Genomic DNA, 14984 nt, shown 5'->3' with positions numbered 1-14984 from the left:
TGATACAATGACCCATGAGTCCCTTTTGAAAAGTATTCATACGATTTGTTCATCCGTTCAATCTTGTCTGGACAAAATTCTGCCTTCCGTTTTGTTGCATATACTGAACTGTGTTCAGTTTGGAGGACAGAGAAAAAACCACAGTGGGGCAATCAGGAGAATACTCGGTTTTCATTACCCAACAACTCCATAGCGTAGCATTTTATGTGTTCTGTTTACACTTCTCCCAAAATAGTTTTCTTTAATTAGCTCTGCTATCCCTTTAGTATCTCAGGCCTTAAAACATTTAACACCCCAAGGCCTCAGAGAAGGAAACAACCCTATACTTATTTGAATTTTTACTGTTAGTTTTTTCGAAGGACTCAGGTAGTTTATTTATTAAAATATTTTATATCCAGCCTTTCTTTTTGTCTCAAGGTGGCTTCCCAAACATGACTTCCCAAACACATACATGTCAACAAACTCCATACAGATGCGTATAGAGTAACACAGAAAAGCACACACAAACACACACAACTTGAATACGGATAGGAATATTCCAGAAAGGACAGAGAGAAAAGAAAAAAATGCTGCCCCCCAACTACTAGTAATTTAGATGGTTGTTGTGGGTTTTCCGGGCTGTATTGCCGTGGTCTTGGCATTGTAGTTCCTGACGTTTCGCCAGCAGCTGTGGCTGGCATCTTCAGAGGTGTAGCACCAAAAGACAGAGATCTCTCAGTGTCACAGTGTGGAAAAGATGTTGGCAGGTCATTTGTATCTACTCAGGAGGGGTGGGGTTGAGCTGAGTCATCCTGTAAGAGTTTCCCAGGGTGTGGAATGCTAATGGCGGGAGGCTTCACTGTATCTTTTGCATATGAATTGGGGCTTGATGTGCTAATCTTCTCTGCAGGGCTATTGTTGAGTATAGAGTGTTTTGTTAGCCTGGTGTTTTTCAGAACTGGAAACCATGCTCTGTTCATTCTTAAGGTTTCTTCTTTCCTGTTGAAGTTTTGCTTATGCTTGTGAATTTCAATGGCTTCCCTGTGCAGTCTGACAAAGTAGTTGGAAGTGTTGTCCACACTTCCCACAACAACCATCATTCTCTGGCCGTGAAAGCCTTCGACAATACTAGCCATTTACTTATTTAAATAATTATGACCTGCTTTTCTCCTAAAGGGGAACCCATAGACACTAAGATAATTCATCTCTCCGTTTTATCCGCACAAGAATAGCCCTGTAACACAGAGTGAGTTTGACCCTCTGATACAATGCATTGCAAGGCACAAAACTCCGATATAATAATGAAGTTGCCCCAGATAGATGCTTATCAACAACAGTTAAGTAGTGGTTTAAGCAACAGGGCAGAGTAAAGTTCAGTTGGAGGCTAGGCTCCCCAACCAACCAATGTGGAAAAGGCACTAGAATAGTCTCAATTATATAAATCCCCAGAGCTTCACACTCTCCTGCTTTTTCATCGTTCACTCCTAAGCAAAAAAGGTAAGGAACAGCAATTCTTCAAAGATTCCTAGCATTGCTATGTTTTCCATTTTAATAAGAGGAAAAATGGGTGGCCAAAACCCTGTTAGTATAATAACAGATTACAAAGGTGAATTTAAAAATGTATTGTAACTGCTGCATTTGACAGGCTGCTAGTTAGAGAGAGAGAGAGAGAGAGAGAGAATAAAGGTAATCTGAACAAGGATGTGTGCAATTATCATTTCACAGACTACTTTGCTTATGTTTCTGTTACTATTGTGGGTGTGGGTGTGTGCAGAATATGTTTAAATTTCCTAGGGTACTTTTGTATGGGGTAATCCATATGGCCCACGCATAAGTGCACGCAGAGTTTTATTTCATTCTCTTTGCAGCTGTGTTTTGCATAACAGCTTTTTACAATTTAAAGTTTTCTTTTAGAAAATGAGATTTTATTATGCGAAGCTTATTCTGCCCCTACTGTTTTCCTTGGCACGACTTTGCACATCACCTCCTTTCCCACTAGCAGTCTGTTTTCCCAGGTCACAAGGCTTGTGTACAAAAAGCCAGCTCCTGCAAAGAGCACAGAGTTTTTCTTTCCCTCAACCCCCACGAAACCATTTATCTGTGTCTTTTTAACAATATGCTGAATGAGACAGCTAGAAAAGTGGTTATTTTCCCATGCTTTGAATAATATGTTTACTATAGTTCCACTTGGTCATACATCTCATTCACAACCACACCAAACCATGCATAAAAATACATGCATGCACGCATGCATGCACGCATGCACACACACACAATGCACCAGAAAACAGAATCCACTCACCTCACACTCATGTGAACAGGCCACACAGAGCATAGCACAGACTCCTCAACATGCAGCCAATACACACATGTTGCAAAATAGCAAAATGTTGCTATTTTTGCAATTTTCACACATCCACACACATCTCCACGGCACAGTCAAACATCCTCCAACGCACAAATGCACATACACACACTCACATAAATACAGAACTTAAATTCAGATATGAAAACCTAGGGTTTTTTTAAAAAAGAGAATCAAATGTTTCTGTCTTTCCTTAAGTAGAAGAATCTTGAACTGTATATATTTATTTATTTTTCAATAACTTGATGTGAGTTGCAACCATCAAGTGGCCAATCATAACTTGGTTGTGAGTTCACCCTGGTTCTAAGCTTGGCCAGTGCTACAATTGGCGTCAGACATGTCCACCAACTTCAGTTAGTTAGGACCTTATCAGTTTTTGTTAACCAAGTCCAATTAAACAAGTGGGCTCTGGATCAAAGCAGGTTCAGATGAAGTGTTCTGTGCCATTTGGTCCAAGTTTACAGCCCCTGATACCTTTCTATACTATAATTGGGCTTTGTCTGTGAATAAGGAACTAGAAACTGCAAATAAAGAACTGGGAACTGGTCTATGAATAAGGAACTAGGAACTGCGAATGAGGAACTGGGAACCAACTTCAGCTTTGTTAAGTTTCCTGATACAGGGTGAAACAAACAAAAAGGGGCTGTCTCATGGTTGACCAGGGATAATCCCAAAAATTCCTGCGCCGCTCAAAGCAATCAGCTGTAGACTGCCTAGTTATGCACATGTCACTGTCCAAAATTTTAGAGTTGTGCCACAGTGTGAGTTGTACATGTGTAAATGAATCATATTACAGAGTATTCTTTCTTTGTCTGCAAATACTAACATTGCTTCAGTTCATATGATGATGTGAGGTGCCCCCTTTATTCTTATGTGATCTTTGGGTCCTTCCTCATTGACTTGGGGCTGGATGGAGACGGTTGCGGGAAGGAGGCTGACCTGGCCCCATTTTGGCAAGGTCACTGAGTGGCAGTACTGCTCTCTCCTGTTGCTTCGCGCTCATCTTGTCTCTCCAGCATATGTAATTCTACATTTTCTAAAATTTAAAATTATCCCTCTAAAATTATTCTTAAATCTTATTCTTAGCCCCATCATCAAAAATGCTTCTTTTCTTTCAACATAATCACCACTGAATTTTTCCCCCCATGGCTAAAGTAATCCCCTGAGCCTCATCCTTTACTAAAAGTATCGTTATTTTAGTCTTTTCAACACACCATAAGTTTCTTAGGATTGGGTCCAGTCATTTTACTCTACATAAATCATACCATGGGATGTCCAAAATCATATAAGCCAATGTTTCAGGCCCTCTCTGTCTACATCCACAATATCTATCCGGAAATGGGATCATCACATAATGGCCCCTTAAAACTGATGAGGGGAGTGCATACTTTCGAGCTAGGAAGAAAGCTCGACTATTGGTGGGAATTTTTAAAAAAATCCAAATGAGCTGGAAGAACAAGCAGGGGTTGCCAAACAACTGAAAATAATGAGCAAACTGCATTCTCTAAAGGAGGTACCTATCCAATCTAATTCTACTATTCTTTTAAATGTGAAATTGCTGCAGCTTTACCCGAATCCTGTTCCTAGCATTCTTATTTTTTGCTCAGTAAGCTGGAAACATCCACTTCCATAATGATATTGCTTTATGTTGGCTGCTAGGCCAAAACCCTCTCCAGAAAAAAGAACCTTCATTTTCATATTCATGGCTTAGAACCAAGCATGTGCCTCCAGTGATGTCTTCCATTATTGTGGTACCAGAGATGCCATTAAATCTTTAAATGTCGACCAAAAGTTAAGTGAGTAGATTACGACTGGTTTGTTCTAGCCATTAAAAAACCATTACTCTCCTTTCATCCAACATCTTTTCATTGGCAGCCAAAGGATAAAAGGAACATCTGAGTATAACACACTCTGTTGACAAACTACTTTGAAGTTTATACAAGTTTATAGGTGTTTCTCTGTTGGACCAGGCCCTGAATTCAGTTCCCTGGACAGCCATGAAACCCAACAGTTAACCTTCTGCCAGTCACTTGTTTGGATCCAATAGAAAACACAACTTTCTTGCCTTTGTCCTCCTATAGCAGCCCAAAACACCTTCCATGTGCTAGTTCTGGGGGAAAAGGTGACCCCATCAACAATATTTCTAGGAGCATCTTGTATTGCTGGGGGAGGCAAGGAAGTCACGTTCCAAGTAGGGAAATCCTTCTGCCTTCAAGTAAAATTCTCATTGGATCCAACCCACTCTCTCCTAACCTAGCCTACCTTCCAGGTCTGTTGTGTGAAGACAAAATTGGGGTACAGTTAACCTCATGGAAGGATAAAAAATGTATAGATGCTCCTTTTGGATTTCAGTCTCTCAGGATGGCTGCCAACACCATTCTAGAAGTTTTTGCCTATGTTTGCATGCTTGCATCCCTAAACTCCCTCCTTCCACGAACATTTTGTATCACATTGCAGGAAATATACATATTTTTACCGTTTTTCTCCTTTCTCGCATAAATACAGGATCTAAATTCAGATATAGAAACCTAGGTTTTTTTTAAAAAAAAAAATCAAATATTCCTCTTTCTTTCCTTAAAGAGAAGAATGTTGAACTATTAGTGATTCCGCACACATTGGATAATGCACTTCCAATCCTCTTTATAGATTATTTGGAACAGATTTTTTCGTGTGCAGAACAAAAAATCCACCTCAAACGATTGATAAAGTGCATTGAAAGTGCATTATCCAACATGTGCGGAATCAGCCTATCTAAAGTTTATTTTTTTATTTAGATATTTATACAGCCCTTTACTACCCAGTATGGGGGCACTGAAAGCAACTGACAGCAGCCTTCCCTCATCCTCCATGTTATGTTCACAACAGCCCCCTGAAGTAGGCTAGGATAAGAGAGTGACCTCTCGAGGTCACCCAGCAAACTTCCATGAACATTTCTCACCCTTTTTGTATACACTTTTCTACCAAGTACACATCAGTTTGGTGTAGTGGCTAAGAGCAGCGGGACTCTAATCTGGAGAACCAGGTTTGATTCCCTACTTGAAGCCAGCTGGGTGACCTTGGGTCGATAACAGCTCTTCCAGAGCTCTCTCAGCCCCACCCACTTTTCAGGGTGATTGTTGTAGGGAGAATAATAACATACTTTGTAAACCTCTATGAGTGGGGGTTAAGTTGTCCTGAAGGGTGGTATATAAATCAAATGTTGTTGTTGTTGTTGTTGTTGTTGTTGTTGTTGTTGTTGTTGTTGTTGTTGTTGTTGTTGTTGCTTTGTCTAATCTCCTCATTTAAAATATTTCCATTTGTTAAGGCCTTGTATTGAGGGGAAAACAAAGAAAACATGGAAAACAGTATTTCACACACAAACGCTTTCTGAGACCATGCTTTCTGCTTGTCTGGAATGCCAAGAATACATTTCTAGAAGGGGAACAGGGGGTGAGGGAATGGATGGTTTATGGATGGTTCCCCTCTCCTTCTTTCTGTTCCGGACAGAGTAAACTAATTCTCCTGCAAATTGCCCATTGTTTAGTAAACATAATTCTAGGAATACATCTGATTTAAAACATAAACTTAAGGGTATTGTTTTTACAGTTCAAGTGTTAATTATAGAAGGAGTGGGATGTATTCAGTAACAGCACCCATCATTAAATATTCTCATCAGGCCATACAAATCTATATACTGTCCTGTGATTTTTTTTTCATCACATAGTCAAAATCTTCCTGTTTGTTCATCTCTTTCTAGAGTCTACTTATATAAGGAGATGATTTCTTGATATCTGGTGAAGTAGACAGTTGTCCAAATATACCATTTGCCGAAACAAATTAAACCTTTTCTTCTTTATAAACAGTAGTCTCTGAGTAGGCCCAGTGAATTGATTCAAATAAGACTTAAATTAGACTATCAAGAATATTCTTCGTCATCTTGTTTATTTCCACACAGAATTGTGAGAAGTGGTGCTGAGTAGGGGTGTGAGCTTTGTGTTTCTGATTTGGGTTTTTAATCCGAATCAGGCCCAATTCAGGTAGATTTGGTATTTCTGAATTGGCCCCAGCATTGCTGAGCCGATTCGGAAAGACCGAAGAAAAGTTTTCCGAATGCTTCAGAGAGTTTCGGAAAGCTTTGGGCAGCAGCCACAGCAGTCTTCTTGACATTTGCAATCATCAAGAAAAGTGTTGCTTTCAACTGACTTCCTGCCCCACTGCTTTTTTCACCCAATGGAAGGGCCACCCTCCTATCAGGTGAAAAAAGCTGCGAGGTGGGAAGCTAGTTGAAAGCAACACTTTTCTTGCTGCTTGCAACAAAATTGTTGCTTTGAGCCTCGGTGTGCTCCATAAAGATTCCCAAATCTTTACAGAGCATACAGAAGTGGTTTAAACACCCAAATCCTCAAGTTTGTTGCAAACTAGCCAGAGGCAGCAGTCCAATTGAGGAACAGGCAGGCAAGTAGTCACAGCAAGCTGAGGGTCAGAGCCAAGGTGTCAGTCCAGCAGAGGAGCAGACAGGCAGGAGTCCAATAAAAAGCCAGGGGGCAGAGTCAAGGAGTCCATCAGATGGAGGAGCAGGCAGCAGGGAGAGTCTAGGAGGCAGGCCAAGGTCAGAGTCTGGTAAGTCATTCAGCAGGGCAAGCAGGGCCGGCGCACCCATGGAGGCCAGGTAGGCGGTGGCCTCGGGCGCGCGGGCATTGGAGGGGCGCCGGAGGGGGTGTTGGGGATGGAGGCACAAGCGCGCGCAGCGAAGCTGGCATGACTGGGCTGCAGCTACTGCTGCAGCCAGCCAGCCAGCTCAGCGCTGCCGCCGCCACCACCGCTGCCACACACCCCAGTTGGGTGCAGCCTCCGGGCGCCACCCCAGCAGCGGCTCGCGGCTTGTGCGCCCAGCTGGGGTGTGTGGTGGTGGCGACACGGAGCTGGCTGGCTGGCTGCAGCAGCAGCTGCAGCCGGCCATGGCAGCTCCGCTGTGTGCTCCTCCACCCCAGCCGGTCGCAGAAGCCCTGAGCTTTTGCTGGGGTGGCGCACGGAGCAGCCTCCGCGCGCTGCCCCAGCAGTGGCTCACAGCTTCTGCACTTGGCTGGGGCATGTGGCGGCGGCGGCATGGGGCTGGCTGGCTGGCTGCAGCAGCAGCTGCAGCCAGCCATGGCAGCTCTGCTGCATGCTCCTCTGCCCCAGCCAGGCGCAGAAGTCATGGGCTGTTGCTGGGGCGGCGCACGGAGCAGCCTCCGCGCGCCACCCCAGCAGCAGCTTGAAGCTTCTGTGCTCGGGGCTCCGCGAGCTGCCCAGCCCCCCGCGGCGCATGATGACATCTGCGATGATGTCATCATGCAGTCTGTGGCATGCTCGTGCATGCAGAGCGCGCGCGCGCGCCGCCTCGGGCACCAGAACCTCTGGCACCGGCCCTGAGGGCAAGGTACAAGGCACTTCCAGGCACAGGGCTCTGGTTGCAGGGAGTGGTGAGTGAACTTACTTCCACGCTTGTCTTCTTCAGCTTCTCTCTCTTACACTGTCCTAATGAGGAGCAGGTGTTATCTCTCTGCCTGATAGCTCCAGCCGGGGTTGAGCCTGCAAACGAGCACTTCTTCTCCGCTCCCACAGAGCTGTCTTCGCTTTATTCTTCCTCTTCTCTGCTGGCCCAGGGAGCTCAGGCTTCTCTTTTGCTCTGGAGGAGTCTTTGTTTCCACCAGAATGTGCAAAGGTTTCTGGCTGCTCCTGCTGAGTTTCCTCTGGAGCACCACCTGGCTCTGGCTCTAGAGTAGCCTCTGCTGGCTCTTCCTGCTCATCTTCTGAGGAGGACTCTGGGGCAAGAAGTAAGGTGGCCAGTCGAGGCTGAGGATGACTCACAACAAAGTTATTCTGAATTGTTTTCCTGCTTCAGGAAAACCCAAAGTGGGAAACTCAAACATTTTTCTGGTGTACACCGAGTACTGAGCCCCACTGGTACCCCCATGGTGAAACGAACTCGGTGGAACTTTAAATCTGTGGCTTAGCTGGGGTTTGGCGGAGCACAGTGGAGACAGGGCTTTTAGGAACCAAACTGGGCCAACTTGTCAGGTCTATTTAATCTGATTAATATTCAAAAGGGAGGGACGCCAACTCCATGACTCGGATAATTGCTAACCCTACTTTATACAACATTAGGCAGCTCAGCGGCTGATATTAAAGCTATGCAGCATGGCATCTGATTCTCAAAGTTAAATGGCTTGGCAGCTGAACTTTAAATTCTCAAGGCTGTTAAAGAGGCCTGTCCTGAGCACTAAACAACTAGAGGGAGTCTATCCTGATCCCTAACAGCTGGGTTTCTATTCTCTGTGAAGGAGGTGGCTGAGGAAAGCCTGTCCTAACTCTTCCTACCCAGAATATAGACCAAAAGAGCAAGTGGGAACAATTCCCAGGGAGTAAAAGAAGCAAAAAAACAGGTAAAGGTTCACACCAAAATCAGGGAATTCTGAAGATGAAAGCACACAAAGTTCACAAACAGACACACCAGCTTGAGAGCACCTACGGAGAAGATTCCCTATGACTGTAAATCTATGCCTCGTGATTGTGAGGTCACAAGTAATAGAAGTACAAGATGATGCACGTGGCTCGGCCATTAATCTGTTACCTGGATGGGACTCCTTGTGAGTAAGTGGGGGGGATTAGCAGCAAGGAGCAAGCTAAGTGAGAGGGGTAACAAAGCGGAATATTTCACCAATTTTTACAGGGTCCACTCTCCAAGTAAGCAGATGAGACTGGTGGTCTACAAATCAAAGAGGATTTTTATTTAAAGAGGGGGGAAAACATACACACAAGAGGCAAATAAATGGTTTTGCACAAGCACCCAGAGTCCTAGGAATTTAGCTAGAGGTCAGAATCGAGTGAGGGATTCGGGGCATATTTACCTATCCACGAAGCGGGGTGTAGAGAAGTCCACAGAGGATGGAGGCTTCTTGACCTGGAGAATCTTAGGGAGAGAGACCCTAAAGTACAGTGCTCGGATCCAGGAAAGTGTGCACAATTTGAATTGGGCAACAGCCCTCGTTTTTATAGGGCAAAACATGTCCAGAGGCTGGGGAGCCCCCTCAGCCGTTGGGACAAAGACTGTAAAGGTCAGCTCCTGGGAATGACAAAGGTTTGATTACATTCGATTGGTGCTACCAGGCTATGACAAAAGAGTAAGATTGGGTTGTCCTGGTGCTTGACAAAGAAACAGTTGCTAATTAATGTCCCCGGAGCTGGGCTGATAAATTTAGATCTTGAGAAGATGTTCCCAGGAGTATAAATTTATCAGAGCTGATTGACAGCCCTACAAACACGGAAAGAAAGGGGATCAGAATGTGAGGTGATGATGTGGCAAGTATCTTTATTGTCACAACTACATGTCCACAGATTGGAGGGGCAGGAATTAATCTCAGGCTGGCTGCCAGCACCACGGATATTCCAGAAGTCATTGCCTATGTTTGCATCCCTCACCTCCTTCCTTCCAAGAACATTTTATATCACTTTGCAGGAACTATACTGATTTTCACTGTTTTTCTCCTTTCTTCCATGCCTACAGGATGCTACAGTCACTGACAGAATGGTTATGGAAAGATGAATTTTGGCTTCCTTCGGGACTCACCTGGGAGGACATGAAAGAGACTGAAGAGATACGCTACCCTCAGCCCCATCACCTTCTCCTCAGCATCCCTTTTGCGTTCCTCCTTACTGGTCTGCGATTCATCTTTGAAAGGCAAGTGGTGTCTCATTGCCAACATCGCAATGCAAGTCAAGCATTCCTTGCTCAGACACCTTATTCAAAGGTGTTAGACAGCTTCTTTTACTGTCTTGAAAAAAGCATTGGGATTCTCTCATTGTCCCCATGTAAAAAAACCCCCAAAAAACAAATTCCTTTGCTTCTTAAAACTGGCACCTCTGAGAGGGAAAACAATACGAATACCAGCATCTCTTTTTCTTAGAAAAAAAGGACTAGGTATAATAGAACAATTATTCAAACAGGCTAGTATTTAAATCTGATATTTGTCATTTTGAACATGTGTATATCAATGTTTGAGACTGATATCCTAGCTTTTTCCTTGAAACCCTTCAAATGAGCTAATGCAAGCATGGTTGAGCACAGCTAGAGATACAAGTATCTTCCTTTTAGAGACAGTAATGCAGTTGGAACTGCTATCAAAAAAAAAATTGTCATGCCCCTGCTGCAGTGGGGCCACCTGTCAACTCTCCATCTTCTGGCACTCACACCCTTGAACCGTAAGTGCATTATGTTGTATTCCTGTATAGTGGAGCCAACCTATCAATCAATCCTGGAATCCATTTTAAGTATGGAAAGCACCATTTTAACTGAAGATCATATTTTAGACACAGACTGTCTCTCATTCTGAAAGGATCCAAAATGCTGTGATCTTTGGTCGAGAAAACAATGCACTGTTTGCTCAATGACATTGTTTGCTATAGCTTGTAGATAGAGACAAAATCAATTATGGGAAGAGGGTCAGTGTTTTGATAACTGTCCAAAATTCGGTAAGTATCTAAATATGTCACAAAGGCTAGCGAAGGGGGGCTGATAACAGTGAAGCTGCAGTGAAGCAGTTTAAAACTTTTCTCCTTTTCCTGGTTCTTAAGATTCAAGACATTAAAATGCAGTAACTTCTACATCATTTGTCCACTCACTTTCTGAAGGGAAAAGACTTATATACATGCTCATGGATGAGAGGGATTGAATAACAGAGAAAATTGAGTAGAAATCAGAAAGATAAAGTTCCTTTTCTGATCTCTCTGGAGAAAAATCCATCTGTCTGCCTCTCTGTAAAGCAACCAAAATCTCTTTCTGTCATTTAGAATGCTGTCTTGACATTGTCATTTTGCTAACAGTGACCACATGATTGCTCTGTTGGAAATATATAATACAAGCAGGTATATATTCATATATTCACGGTTCAATTGATCTTATTACAACTCTACATGAAATAATTTAGCAATCATTATGCATATGTCATCGTATATAGCTCCAATCACATAGTTATAAGGAACTCAAGATATACTGAACCAAACAAAATGGAGTCTAAATGAACCTTTGGACAGCTACGTGGCAATAATGGGCTAAAATCTAGGGGCTTTCTGTTGACGCATGTTTTTATTCATTTGAGTAATGATAGCAAATATTGAGGAATCAAAGTGACCTGAACATTTTGCAGATGTTACAATTTTTAGGTGATTTCCCTGACAGAGATGACTATGAGGAATCCTATTGGTGAAAAAGGTGGGGAGATGCCATTACAAGATCGTATAAAAATGAGTAGTGGAGATGATGGAATCAATAAGAAGGAGAGAAGTAAGGAGTTACTTCCTTGCTATCTCTCTCCATTCCTTTTCAGATTTGGTGGCACTCTCTCCTCCTCTTCTCATCAATACAGACCTTTTGGAACATCTCCAGGATTGGTAAGATAATTCATATGCCTTATTGCATTGCTAGTATCTTTTAGTTATGCTGTCTTTAGCTTGTCAGGTTCTGTACCATGATTTTTAAAGTTTCCTGTAACCTATATAAGTTGATTTGAATAAAACTTACTAAATTTGTGTCCGGGCTGTGTTGTATCCTTGCTCTCTTCACCCAAGGAAGGCCTATTCAGGCCAAGGTATGCTAAGATCCCGCTCTCACATATTAACACTGGTTTAGCTGAAGCTAACAATTAGAGGGAATTGACCTTTGTCACAACTACCACACCATCATGACATTTTCATTAAGCTACCTTCCACAACCTCAAGATCTCTGTCCTGGTCAGTCACCCCAGTCAGACCCCAGCATAACAGAGATAATGTTTCCCGCTCAATGTGCATCCTTTTGCACATAAACACATTAAACCTCCTTTCCCATATTGTCAGCATCGTCATCCAGTTTGTGGACATCTGTTGGGTGCCATTCTCAATTTGGTCTGGTCCTTACCACCTAGAATTATCTGGTGTTTCCCCCAAACTTGGCCCACCTCATGCCTTGCTCCAACTTCAGATGATTAAGGAATTCTTCTCATACCATTGATTCAAATACCAACCCTTCCTTCTCTCCATTGCAAGAACTGCCCATTTACTCCTATTCCATTTGTTTAATGAGTTACTAATCCATGTGAGGATCCTGTTCTTTTAACCCACAACTACTAAGTTTGTTCAGTAGCCTTTGGTGAAAGACTTTGTGAAAAGTATTTTGGATGCCCAAGTGTATAGGGTCTACCAAATCACCATATCCACCTAATTGCTCTCAAAAAACTCTAAAAGACTGGTGAGGCAGGACTTCCATGCACGAAGTCATGCTGATCCTTCCTCAGTAGGGCCTATTTCATTAGATGCTTTAACTGTTCTGTCTCTGAAAATGTAACCCAATGAGTTTGGATCCCTGTTAGAATTTGTGAGGGAGATGGATTTTTGTCCCAGTGGTGGAGTCAAAGAAGGAATGAGATTTCTGAAGAGAAAGAAAGGAAAGTTTCCTGAGGAGAAAGAGGAGAAGAGAGACTTCTGAGGAGAAGGAGTGTTCTGTGGCGAGTATCCTGAGGAGGAACATTCAGGGCCCCACAGCAGCACCAAGAGGCCCTGGAGTAGACATGGGCACGATCCAAAAATAAATCCCGATTAAGCCGATCGTGGATCTGGGCTGCCGCCGAATGCAGGTTCCCGATTCTAACCGATCAAGTCTCGTTTCCGGTCCGAAATTGGGAATTGGGGAGGCCAGCACCCAGAGCAACCATAGTCAGGCTGTTGCATGCATGCGCTCCTGAGTCGCTCCTGCCCACGCAGCAAGCCAGCTGTCCTGGTGCGCTGTGGAGCTGGCAGCAGCGCGAGTGGCTCGGAGGCTGCCCACGCTGTTCACCTGCCCCGCAAGACAAGGGGCGGCCAGCTTGTCCGCGCGCCCCTTGTCCTGGGGAAAGGCAAACGGCACAGGTGACCTCCCAGCCTCCCGCGCTGCCTTTTGCCTTTCCCCAGGACAAGGGGCGGCTGGCTTGCCCACGCGCCCCTTGTCCTGGGGAAAGACGAACGGCGCAGGCGGCTTCCCAGCCTCCCGTGCTGCCTTTTGCCTTTCCTTTGTGCCCACCCCCTTCCCCCTCCCTCCCCTGGATTGCTGCTCCGTGGTTGGAAGGAAGCCTGCTAATCAAGGAAAGCTGGGCTTCCATTCGTGTTTCAAGGGCGACAGAAGGAGGGCAAACAGAGCTCATTTCCCTGACTCCATTGCCCCGGGAATTAATTACTAGCGCAAGAGTGTCTGCAATTCCGAACAGAAACTGACCCATCCGATCAAGTCCCGAACAAGCAAACTCCCGACTGCTGGATCGGTTGTTATGGACAGAACCGATTAGCTGAGTCACGATGGCGAAAATGCCAAAATTGGGGGGGGGGTTGAAATTGTAATTCAGATCGGGCCCATCTCTACCCTGGAGTAGCTCCATCATTGCAGAGAGTCAGCTAAACTGAAGGGAAGTGTGAGGGACTCTCACAAGGCCACAGACAGACAGACAGACAGACAGACAGACAGACAGACAGACAGACAGACAGACAGACAGACAGACAGACAGACAGACAGACAGACAGACAGACAGACAGGGACTCTTGCTTCTGTGATTCCAACTTTAATTGTATTCCCTTGTGTTTGACATTTCAAATATCTGTGTTCCACTTTAAAAACCATTCCTCCTTGTTAAATAAACTCTATTTGTATTTTGAGTTCTACTTGTGAAGGGGTAAAAGGAGATTATGGTATGTGGGGAATTGCTTTGAAAGTACATTTTTCTTTGTTTTGAAATTTGTAATTTTGTAATTCCCCAACCCCCACCCCGCTTAAGAGCAGGGCAATCCATAGGGCTAGAATCACCCCTATGGTCTCCTGTTCACACCCCATTCCATTATCCAATCCAGGCCCCATACGTTCTTCCCTCAATTTGGGATGGTGGCAGAAAGTGGGGTTACATTTGGAGATACTGCTGTGAATATTTCAAATTTGCGGGTGAGAGATACAGTGTGGCTTTGGCAAGGTTTTCATAGGTATCTTAGGTCTATAAATATCTCCTCACTAAATATGGCAAATGCTAAGTTCATGAAGTGCTACAGGTAGAAGAAACTTTTCTCTAAACCCCACTACGGCTTTAAAAAATATTGCATTCAGAAGGAAGAGGGATATTCCCTGATTAAATCTGTTCTGAATATTCTTCAGATTTTAGCCAGTGTCAAAGTGAGAAGTTGATTTGAAGTTCGTACATCTGGGTCTACTACTGTCCTAGTAGAAAGCAATGTAGAAATTACTACTTGACAATTTCTGTCAATAATTGAAGAGTCTATGAAAGGGGTTCCATGGGTACTGATTAAGCTCAATGCACCCCTATATATAATAATAACACTTTGTAAACCGCTCTGAGTGGGCATTAAGTTGTCCTGAAGGGCGGTATATAAATCGAATGTTATTATTATTATTATTATTATTCCTTCAGAACAAGTCTGAAATCTTCTCTTCAGGAGTGTCCGTAGTCTCCTCCATTTTTCAAGCAAGCTCCATCCTTTTTTATCACGATGGCAGCAGGGGCACGGCAAGTGGTATTTTTATTTGGCACAAATTCCAATAGCCTTACTGTCCCTAAAAGGAAAATATTTGTATCTCAAGCTGTGCTCAACATGCTCACATTGACTAATTGGA

At 43.8% G+C, this 14984-nt stretch overlaps 1 pseudogene; it reads left to right on the top strand.

The window, feature by feature from the left end:
• Window positions 1-14984, top strand: part of LOC129330659 (ceramide synthase 4-like) — a 323796-nt pseudogene that overhangs the window by 250521 nt on the left and 58291 nt on the right.

The sequence above is a fragment of the Eublepharis macularius genome, chromosome 5, assembly GCF_028583425.1.
Source record: "Eublepharis macularius isolate TG4126 chromosome 5, MPM_Emac_v1.0, whole genome shotgun sequence".
Lineage (NCBI taxonomy): Eukaryota > Metazoa > Chordata > Lepidosauria > Squamata > Eublepharidae > Eublepharis > Eublepharis macularius.
This window is presented reverse-complemented; position numbering and strand designations above follow the sequence as displayed.